This window comes from Cygnus olor, chromosome 7 (assembly GCF_009769625.2).
Source record: "Cygnus olor isolate bCygOlo1 chromosome 7, bCygOlo1.pri.v2, whole genome shotgun sequence".
In the NCBI taxonomy this organism is placed as follows: domain Eukaryota; kingdom Metazoa; phylum Chordata; class Aves; order Anseriformes; family Anatidae; genus Cygnus; species Cygnus olor.
Genome location: NC_049175.1, coordinates 37,675,420 through 37,686,514, shown reverse-complemented (window position 1 = coordinate 37,686,514; position 11,095 = coordinate 37,675,420). Strand labels below are relative to the sequence as shown.

At 47.0% G+C, this 11,095-nt stretch overlaps 1 protein-coding gene across 4 annotated transcripts in view; it reads right to left on the bottom strand.

Moving 5' to 3' along the window:
• Positions 1–441: 441 nt before the first annotated feature.
• Positions 442–11,095, bottom strand: part of JAKMIP3 (Janus kinase and microtubule interacting protein 3) — an 89,520-nt gene continuing 78,866 nt past the window's right edge. For all 4 annotated transcript variants that reach the window (XM_040563953.1, XM_040563952.1, XM_040563955.1 and 1 more), the window contains one exon: positions 442–2,820. The gene's annotated coding sequence lies outside the window, so the exon portion shown is untranslated. The remainder of the gene's footprint in view (positions 2,821–11,095) is intronic.

The window sequence follows — 11,095 nt, the reverse complement described above, 5'->3', positions numbered from 1 at the left end:
AGCGCCCGCCCCGATCCCGCGGCCTCCCCCCGGCCCCCGGCCCCCTCCCCGCGGTGCGTCCCCTGGGGCCGGTCGGAGCGCCCCGAGCTGCGGCCGCCGCTGGGCCGGGCTGGGCCGGGCTGGGCCGGGCTGCGCTGCCCGCCGAGCGCCGCCGCCCCGCCGGGGCTGGCTGCCGGGGCGCGGGGTGGGCGCGGGGTGGGCGCGGGGGGAGCTCACGCTGCGGGGGCTGCGGGAGCGCGCTTCGGTCGTGATCCTTCGTGCGGTGCCGTCGCGTTGTCGTGATACCGGCCGCGCAGGTAAAGCCCCGGCGCTGAGAGCTAGGGCGTGAGAATGAGACAAACCGAACAACCAACCCGCTTAGTGGCTGTAACTAACCAAAGGCTTTCGTCTGCAACCTGGAGAAGAAACAAAACGATTTGTCTAAGTTCAAGGTTTAAAACAGATCTTTTTATTAAAAGCTTACAATAATTTATGTATTTTACAAATGAATAGAAAGTCTCTTGATATATATCATATGAATCACAATACAAAAATATGTGTAAAATTCTGTAATTGATCAATCCAGCCCTGTTCTAGGCCTGTCAATTACTGTCTCAGCACTGAACCAAACGTTACGTATTCAGGGTATGGTTATTCAGAGATTATCTTAGAGAACACAAGTCACGGCACACTGGCCATAGGGGGGGAGAAGAAAAAAAAAATGTCTCTGGTTTACAGTTTGCATAAATTTACAATAGTTCCTTTTTATAAAATGTACAATACGTAAGTACATGGTTTAATGCACATATTCACAATACAATTTCCTGAGTCTAAACTAAATCCATTACTGTGCTAAAACACACTGCCCACTGCCAGCTTTCAGCGGTGGCGTTGGAGACGCCAGGGGATTTGGCATCAGACCACCAGGAATGACTCCCGTCTCCTCTTCACTGTCAGTAGTTTTGTTCACGAGCTGCGTAAGGCACTCGAGGATACACTGAAGGCTACAGATATTTCTAGAGCAGAATACTTTAACTAATAGCCACAGTCCTTCAACAGCTTGAACAAGAAGTACAGGCCTGAAACGCACAACATACGGTTGTTGACGAAGTAAGCTGCAATTCGAATGGATTTTAGTTTAGACGTAATCAAAAAAATCCGCATTGCTATGCACATGCTGTAATCGGTCAGCACAACTCGTGGTTCACATCAACCCAAGTGCTTCGTTACCTGGACTGTGAACATTTATGACTATTTTGGCATTTCTTCAGAAAGTCTACATTTATGAGCTACTGCATTTATACGTACTTTTCAAATTCCAGTAGGCAAACATAGCTATGGTAATAGATCGGTAATGAAAGCGGTGATACGCGTGGTTTGTCTTGTGTCTGCCCCCCTGGCTTGCCATTGTTTGAAGGAGGCTTGGGGCATCTTCACAGGGTGCACGCAGGAGCAGGGCTGGTGGCTGCGGCTTACGGCCGCTTGGTCGCGGAGCAGGCGCTCGCCAGGCTCGGGCAGGCTGGGCCCCAGTGGCTTGCACCCATGGGGGGGCTGCAGGAGGAACGCCTTGAGACAGAGCCCAGTTTCGGGGAATGCCCCCTCCCGCGGCCCCATGGCTTTGAGACCACCGTGCTTTTAGGAGCCACGCAGGAGCCATGCGTAAGAAGGCAGCAGCCGAGGTCTGGTGCAGCTCGTCTCACCGGTGAGGGCTCCGCTCGCCAGGATGGCTTCTCACTGCGGCCGAGGACCCTGTGAGCTGCACAAAGCCCTGCTTGTCACACCAAGCCCCGATGGGATCAACATAAAAGTGACGGAAAACTGAGCAAAAAACCGCTTATGTTGAAATTAAATAGCACATTTATGTAAATGTCCCGTCTGTGCCTTTAAACACAAGAAACTTTTTTTAAAACATTCTTTGAGCCATTTTTTTCTTTCCTATGTACATAACTCTTTACATGTAAATATTAACATATACATAAGCATAATCCCTTATTTACACATGTATCTGTCCTATACAGTTAGCTTTTTGTTAAAGAAAACATGATTAAGAAAGCCTAATTTAGGGGGAAGCAGAACTGAAATTCTCGACGTATATACACAACATGCAGAAGCATGGCCTGAGTAAACCGAGGTGAAATGTATCCGAGCAACTTCCAAAGACACTGGTCCTCGCTGTTCCAGGTCCTGAACAGCGCAGCAGATATCCTGCATATTCACACTGATAGCAGCTTCCGTGCTCCTGTGCTCCCCGGAGCGCCGGGGCCGTGTTCAGGCGGTAAGTTAAGGCATTTCGACAGATGCCAGCATGGGACGCTCCAGCAGACTTCCAGCCAACAACGTCTCCACCAGAGTCGAGTAATGTCTTGGACTGCAGGTAGTTACCACATACTATTGTTTGCAGTTCTTCCAAGTCAATGAAGTATGTTAAGACATCATGTTTAAGGAGAACTCAAAATGGACACTTAGGATTTAACAACGTTTTATGCATAAAACGGGGAAGTAAAAATTTAGCACGTCTGCGTAATTCCAGTATAGATGCTCATATCTGGTAGAACTGGAATTAGTTAAATCACTCTTACAGTATAATCATATGCTGATACCAAAATCCATAACCTTTGCTTTAAAATGTTTTGTCATACTACTTCAGTACAAATATAACACTTTTATGAATAATTCATTTTCTTATATTTTTGTAGCTTAGCTCCCTTTGCTGTTCACACTGTCCAGTTTAAAGTGGACGATTGATGTACAATCATCTGGAGGTTTTTTAGGATTTCAGTATCAAGGGATTTTCTTCTTCGCTTATAAACTCAACATAAGTTGCGGAAGCAGTACAGGTACCTATAGAATAAAATAAACATCAGAATTAACTACAACTGCGATTGTCTCTCCAGTAGGTGATTTTTCAGTCCCAAGCACTTCAGCATTTCCAGTTTATGAGGTTTGGCAGGTGGCATTACATGGCTCTCAGTTCTATCTACAGTTGGAGTTGGTTTATCCAATTGTGATTTTTCTCTGAAAACAAACAAACAAACAAAACCCAGTAGAGCTGATCCCCCTCTCCATTTCCAAAACCAGGGACTTAATGGCTATCCTGCCTGAGCACACATCTCAGTCTGTTGCCAGGAACATATTCGATGCTAAATGCTCCTGCCAGGCACTGGGAACTTCAAAGAGACAACGCAGCGGTATAAGCCACTTCAAAGAGAGCTGGTCCCCACAGACAGCTGTATGTAAGTGCAATGGGCAGAGGAAGGAATTGTGTCACAGCAAGGACGAGTTAAATACTCAGAGGAGCCAAATCGGACCTCCTCAAGGGAGGAAAGATGCCACAAAACGACATCCCGCCCTTGCATGCGAGCTGATCTCCTGCCCTTCCATGTGCTCCATTCCTGGACCGTTCTTTGCAGCTTTAAATTTAGCCAAATGTCAGACAGAAGGGTATTTCTAGGGCAAATGCATGGGAAGCAGAATAAACAATAGTGCACAGACCAGAGAAGGAAGGCACAGCAGCTTTGTCAGCTGGCCCACACAAAGCACCTGCATTTGGGCCAAGGTAGGGGCAAAGAGCTAACGCACGCCGTGCGGTGGAGTTGTAGCTGGCTTTTCAGCAGGAGGAGGTGCAGGAAATACTGATATTAAAAAACCTGACTGCTGTCCTTCCCGTGCCCAGTGAGGTAAATGGAAAAGCTTCCACGGCTGGAGGGGCAGGAGGTGCTGGGCAGAGGGAGCTGGCTGCTGCTCTTTGGCACTGGCTAGAGGGCTGATGTTTGCTTATTTTAAAAGGAACACAGTTACTGTTCTCACACCATGCAATCTTCTACCAAAGAGACTTTTACTTCCCCCCAATCTGTAAAAATGATTGCCTTAATTAGCCTGTAATTATGCGTATCCCTTTTACCTGCAATTGAAGAACACATACATACATGTATGTAACTTTATTTACAAAAGGTACTGAGGAGGTTTACTGGGGGTTTGTTTAAACACAGCACCCAGAGCTGAAAGCCCGAGCCCCATTTCGCACGCCCTTGCCTTTCGCAGAGCTCAGCAGGAGGCTGGCAGTGCCTGGGCAGGGCCGTTCCCGGGGGATGCCCAGCAGATGGTCCCGCTGCCCCTGCAGCCAGCACGGCCGCGCGCTAGCAGCGCAGACGGCCATATGGCCGGGAGCTGACACCACCAGCAGCGTGCGTGCGTATGTCACAGTTTCTTGGGGAAAATATGAGAGATGTTCAGGGAATAACAGACAGATAACTGAAACACACGGGCTTTTATTCAGCTAGCTAAGTTACTACTTTAGTATATCTTAGTGTGCTGATGTTATGCAGGATTAATAACTGGCTGAAATGCCAGAGCAAGTTTCAATTGGCTGGAAGTTTGACTCGATTTTTGCTCGAGCTGGGCAGATTTCAGCAGCGAGGTGTGCTTGGGGTTGGGCACGGCGGTCTGCAGAGGCGCCTTCCAACCTCTGCCGCTCTGCGACTCGGTGGCACCCGCAGAACTGTGAGCGTGCTCGTCGTGGCAGATGGCAGGGGCAGCTCCTCCCGGGGAGGCGGGGGGAAGACCTCTTTTTTTTTTTTTCCTTCTCTTCTCTTCTTTTTTTTTTTTTTTCTTTTTTTCTGTTGAGACAGAGGAAACTATCTGTGCTAGATGCAATGAAGCTATGGCAATCTACATTAGCTTAAGATCAGGCTAATAATAATTATGGGTCTTCCAATACTCACGCAAATTACACTACAACCACAGGCTGGAAAATATGCATGTTCTTTTTAAGATGTTATTTTGTGCTAATATCTGACTATGTAAGCCAGATGAGTGGTTGAACACCACTCATACAGTTTTCCTAGTTTAATTCTCTAGAATTAATTTCTCTATGAAAATGAGCCTCAGCATAAATTCAGACTGTTCTACAAGAGCATCTTCCTGCCTAACGCTGAAATAAAATCTCCAGTTCTGTGGGCCAGGCCAGTTTGAACTTACAGCTCCCAGAGCCGCCTTCCTCCCGAGCCTGCCCTGCTGTCCATGGGGCCTCTGCCCACCTCCCGACCTGCCCAGCTGGTAGCAGGATGGCTTTTGTGGCACGCAGGTCAGCTGTCAGCCCCAGGTGTCTCAGCAGTCAGCACCTAACAGCCTGTACTGTCTTTAATTTGTTATTAAATTCTTAATTCTTATTTTGATTTTGGCATTTAAGAGTACTCTGCAAGAAATCCAGTGAATGTTCGTCAGGTATTTTTTTCCCGAGCATACCAGTTTGCAAATTCTGGCTTTTCTTCCCCTGCTAGAATAGTCTCCTATACCAACTGGATATTTGTATGAATAAAAAATCACCCAACGTATCAGCTTATGTTGATAAACCTTGTGAACATATGCAAGGCAAAATAACTATTCATAAGCAGAAAAGCACTTCCATTCAGAAATCTCCGCAGGGCTGGGACCCGAAGAGCTGCACCCAGGCTCGGGGCTCTGCGCGGGGCTGGTCTGGGCAGTGCCCCTGGCCCACGCGGCCGCCCCTGGGGCTGGGGCTCGGGGCTCAGGGCTCAGGCAAAGCAGCTCTAACGTGAGCAGCGGTGTCAGGGACCTGACCTAGATAGGAGCTGCCATCCTTCCTTCCCCTCCCATCACTGCGCGCTCTGCTGAGTCTCTCACCAAGGAGGGTAAGAGCCAGCACGTCCAGCTTTTAGCCGCTCCTGCTCACTCCTTTTTCGATGCCTCACCATAAACAGACCCACGTGTAAGGCAAAGAGGGGCTTCTGGCACCAGCATCCCTCTGATGCGTAGGTGCAAAAAGCCACGCACTCCTGCAGCACGATTACACTTACCCATTTTTGTTGGTGGAGATGTGAGGAAATCTGATACACTGCAAATTACTTCTGCTAGAGGCCAAAATAGTGTTGGCCTTTTCATGCTTAATAACAGGGTTTTTCAAAGCTGTTTCCTCCCTTTATGAATGATTTATTTGATATATCTAAGTGATAATTTTTTTTTGGCAACAAACTGGATACTCTTCATTTTATGCATAGATGTACATATATATATATATGAGAAGAATTCTGTAGCATTTTTATTTCAGGTTAGATTTTGAAGGAGAGTGTGATAGAAAATGAAAAGAAGATTTATAATTATCTATACCTAAAACTCTGTATCACCCAAAAAGCAGCATATGAAACCTTGGCTTGAATCTTGTACTCACACCAGAACAGGTTACATTGAATTTATCTGTTTTCATCACGCATTGTTTTAGAGTGAGGGCCGATTCTGCACTGAAAGCTGTTCATTTTGCCCCTCAGAAACCCGGCACCTGTTAATTGCTGGTGCCACCCCTGCTGCCGGTGGCATTCACATGGGTAGCTGCAGCCCTCAGCCCTGCCTGCCTGGGACTCGTGCCGGTGCTGCCCTCGGGCACCATCGAGGGAGCGTGAGCAGCAGTGGCTGCATCCAGCCCTGCGCCTCGCTGGGCAGCACCGGTCCTGGCGCCCTGCCCACTGACCCTGCCTGGCGTCTCCACAGTCCTTCATTTATTGCTTCTCCAAAATACTGGCCTCATGGTTACCGTTAGTTCCTCCTTTAGGTATCTAATGCACAGCAAAATCCCTATCACTATAAAAGTAATTATTGATAATTGGAAGCTGTCTTACAACCTTTCCTTTTCCAGGTGCAAGTGAATTACTATGGACGTGCTGCTGCCTCGGATCTGTCTGCAGCTCAGGAGGCACCTGCCAGCCCCCATCACTCTGCACATCCAACGTCTCAATCCAAGGGTAAACCTGGTGGTGCGTCTTGTCTGGTAGCACCTAAGCCCGAATGTACGGGGTTAAGGAAACGGCTTTATAGTGGGCAGATGAGGCAGTTACACAGACTGGTTACCCAAAAGCTCAAAGTCAGACTGAAATAAACTGCTTTGAGACTACAGAGCTGATGTTAGGGTGGTTCTTGAACAGCAAAATTCACAATTTACAAAGTTAGTTAGTTTTTTTTTTTTGAATTTTGTATCATATGGTGCTTATGAGTGCATTTGTAATTATTATCCACCTAAAAAAATATTTGCATATAATTTTCATGCATTTGGTAAGTGATGTTTGAATGCTTTTTTAGAAGACCAATCCATTAGATAACTGTCATGGCACTGGAAAATAGCTATCAAATTTAATTTGTTATACATAAAACATTCCATAATACAACTATTTGTACATAATATATATGTACATCATTGTGCATAAATAGTATGGATTTGTTTCCAAGTAAGAAAAAAAAAAAAAAGTATATCTTCTGACACTTACAATGTGGATTTTCAAAACACCTAGCCCTTACAGAAATCTCTACTTTAAGGTGCAAGTGATAAGTTTATGGCTAGAATCCTTTATGCAGTGCATACATCCATCTGCTGCCTTGGCCAGAGGGCTCAAGAGGCCCCGGAGGAAATCAAGCCTTTACGTGGGAATGCCTCCCCAGGCAGCCAGGCACTGCACAAGGACTGGGAATTTCGTGTCTGGGGGACTGCTGTGACAACTGCTGGTGAGGAAGCCACTCAGTTCCACACAGCCTGGTCAAATATCTAGTAACTGATTGTTTGAACTTCCAAAATTAAGCTGCAGGAAAAGGAGCCTTTGGATGGCAGCAAGATGTAACATCACTTCTAGCTGTGTCTGCCTTGGCAGCTGGAGAGGGGCAGCTGTAAATACCCGCTGCTCAGGCCTGGGACCGAGCACATACATCGATGGGTACCCAGGTATTGCCACAAGGGGACCAAGTCCCTTCCACCGCCCTAGGAGATCATGTGCTCCCCCCCGAATTCACGGCCAAAGCTTCCATGCTGTTTGAAAGTCGTAGCTGCACAGCCTGGCAGGTAATAAAAAGATCCACCCGATTCACATATTCTGTGCTGAATCAGCTCTGAGAAATGCAATGGGAACAAATCATTCAAACACCTCTGGAAGACAGAAATGATAGAAACACGGTTCTCTGTCAAGCACCCAGTTACTCACAAACATTAATTACAGAGCGCGAGGGCACAGGCAGCAGATGAGCTGCTGCCACTCCCAGAGGAAGCGGTGCAAAGCGGTGCAGAGCCTGGCCGAGTGGCAAACACGGAGCTCATGCAGGGGATGCAGGCTGACACCCGAACGCAGCTCACGCGGCTGCTGGGCAGCAAGCAGCCCCGCGGCCAGAAATCAGGGCAAAACGTCAGCCCCGGTATCAGTCCCGGCGAGGGATGCTCTGGGTCCTGCGTGAAGGCAGCTGCCTCATCTCACCACATTGTACTAATTATCTTCTCTAGATGACCTTTTCAGGGCAGTTTTTAGGGAACACAGCTACAATTAACACTCTCATAAATCTGTTAGATTATACACATCCAGCCGTTAGGATTCTGCAGTCACTCTATCGGTACGGTCAGCACAGGCTGACTGGGTTGCTCTGATCTGACAACGTGTGAGGATTTTACAGTCTTCTTACCTTAGTGACTGTCACAGCATTGCTAATGCGTGATGGGATCTCCTTGACGGTCATTGTAACTCTCATTTTATCAATTTGTTATATCCCTAGGGTATTTTCTTACTTGTAACAAGAGTGAAGCAGGCCACTGGGACAGTCTTTCTCTAGAAAAAGCCATTGACACAACAAATTTTCCTACATCTGCCTCTACAGATCTTTGTAATAAGGCCATCACAGGTCTTACTTTCTTAGACAGGTCCTCTTTTCCTGGAGGAGGTTTGCCTGGGATTTCTAATTGACCATTAGTGCGGACACAATCTCTGTGCATATCACCCCACTGCATAAATGCCTTGAGGACTGTCTGCATGTATGCAGCAAAGGCAGTGGGTTTGGGGTGCGCAGGGCTCAGTGCACACACCTAGGTGCATGCACAGGGATTAGGGTCGATCTGGCAAGCTGGCCACAACACACGTATGGAAGAAGCCCTTACGTTTGTGCCACCCTGGAGCAGATGAGAGTTACAAGGAGACATCGTGGTCCACTGGGTTCACCAGAAAAACTGGGTGTCGGGTACCACCCAGCACAGCAGAGGCGAGTGGCGGTCACAGAGCAGCATCCCATACACACGAGCACCCCGACGCGAGGTTCCCTGCACAGCCCCTATGGGGCCATCCTGCTTTAGCTCAGCCTCCCCCGGCGCGCTGCCCGCTGCCTGCCCTCGGAGCCTGAAAGCTGCCAGCAGCCGGCTTGGCTGCACAGCTGCCACTGGGCAGTCAGCCTGAGCGCCCACGGCTGTCCTACACTCGCCTTGCGTTCGGACAGTGCCTCCAAAAGCAGCACAGTTAGCAGCAGCAGGACTGCCAGGGCCTGCTTTTCTGTTATGCTTTGCTGTGCATTGTGCCCACTGACCTGCCACAAGCTTTCTGTCCATAAGTGCGTTCGTTTGAACCTCTGTCTCTCTCAGCCACCATCCTCTTTTCATACAATCTGTAGGAATTTACCTTAATTGGAATTACTTGACAAAACTACTTGGTTTGGGCCTGGGAAGGCAGACACACATTTCTGTGTCTTTAGGAAACCAGGCTGAGAAGATAAAGCTGGGTGTTTAAGGGCTTGGTAACACGACTTGCTAATAGTTAATAATGCTAATAGTTAATAATGCTAAATACCAAGTCAAATATTCATTATTCTCAATTATTATTATCCAACCACAAATCAATAGAACCGTGATTCTCCATGATACATCTCAAGAGAAACCCTTTTACCTTTCTGTATTTCTGTATACACACACTAGTGCTAGAAGGGACACAATGTCGTCTTCCCACCACACGATACCGTCAAACTGCTGTACCACTTTTTCAGGTGTATTGCATGAAACCTTTACAAATAAAGAGCAAGAATTCACAAAAAGTTGTGGCCAACAGCACTGTGAACTTGTCATAAAAACTAAGTTTAATCTAGCTAATTTGCATTTACACTCAAAATCCAGTCCTCCAGATAATAGTTAAGGGTTTTGCTGAGCATCTCCGTTCCCCACCGAAGGGAAAGGGACATGCTCAGACATCCCCGCCTCCGTCCCCTGACTGACCTCAGATTTCATCTGGTTTCATGAACAGTACCAAGTGATGGTTTTTGTTTCTCTCCCCACTGTCCATTCAGATCATTCTGAGGAAACAAACATTTCACTTTTAATTTTTTACTGACATAAACCTTTAATTTAAATAATTGCTTTTCTGATCAGTACTGACAGACTGATGCTGAAGCCTTTTTGAGGATCTCCCCCTCCGATCAGACATAAATATCAGTAGGCTCCTGGACGCCCAGCAGGAAGCAGCAAGCTGCGGGAAGGCACAGAAGGTGCCGTGGGGAACCCTGCAGAAGCCCAGAGGCTCCATGGGGCTGGAGGAGAATCACAGAACCACAGATCACACAACCACAGGATCATTCAGGTTGGAAAAGAAGCTCCCGGGCTGCGGGCTGGCACCCAGCTCCAGCAGCCCCGAGCCTTGGGCAGGGACCGGGGCAACCCCAGCTCTGTCAGACTACCACAAGAGCTCTGGAAAGGCCACAATGTGTCACCAGGTGTGATTTATATTTTTTAAAAGTTTTTAAAGGTGTTAAAGTTTTGCTGTTTTTGTGGGGACCCTTTTCTGCACTTTAATGCCATTAGGAAAGCTGGAGGCTAAGGATTACACTAAGTACGGCCTTGCAAAACTAGCCTGGGCTCTGCCTCTTTGCAAAGACTGTCTGTAGTGCTAATATAACATGGTGATTTCTCTGTAGAGGGGATTATTAAAGATGTGCATGAAACATAGAAGACTGGTCAAAATAATTTTATTTCAGCTGATCAAATTCCGTTGTTTTCTTCCTACCAGCATGAAATGGGGCTCAGAGGATGAGGTCCTTGGCAGGTACCGAAGAGAGGTTCCAGCTAATTTATACTACAGTAAACTCAAAAAAATATATATATTTTTTCTCTTTCTTTGCTATTATGTATAACAACTTCCCAAAAGGTTTTGACTGCTACAAGTCCTGTAAATGAATGCTATATATATAGTATATATCTTTGTACATATATACATACACATCTACATAGATATACATATGTGGTGGGGGTGTGTATACACACTGTTAGCCATTTACAAATTTAGTGCATTTCAAAAGAGAATTCACTTTAAAATAGATTTTC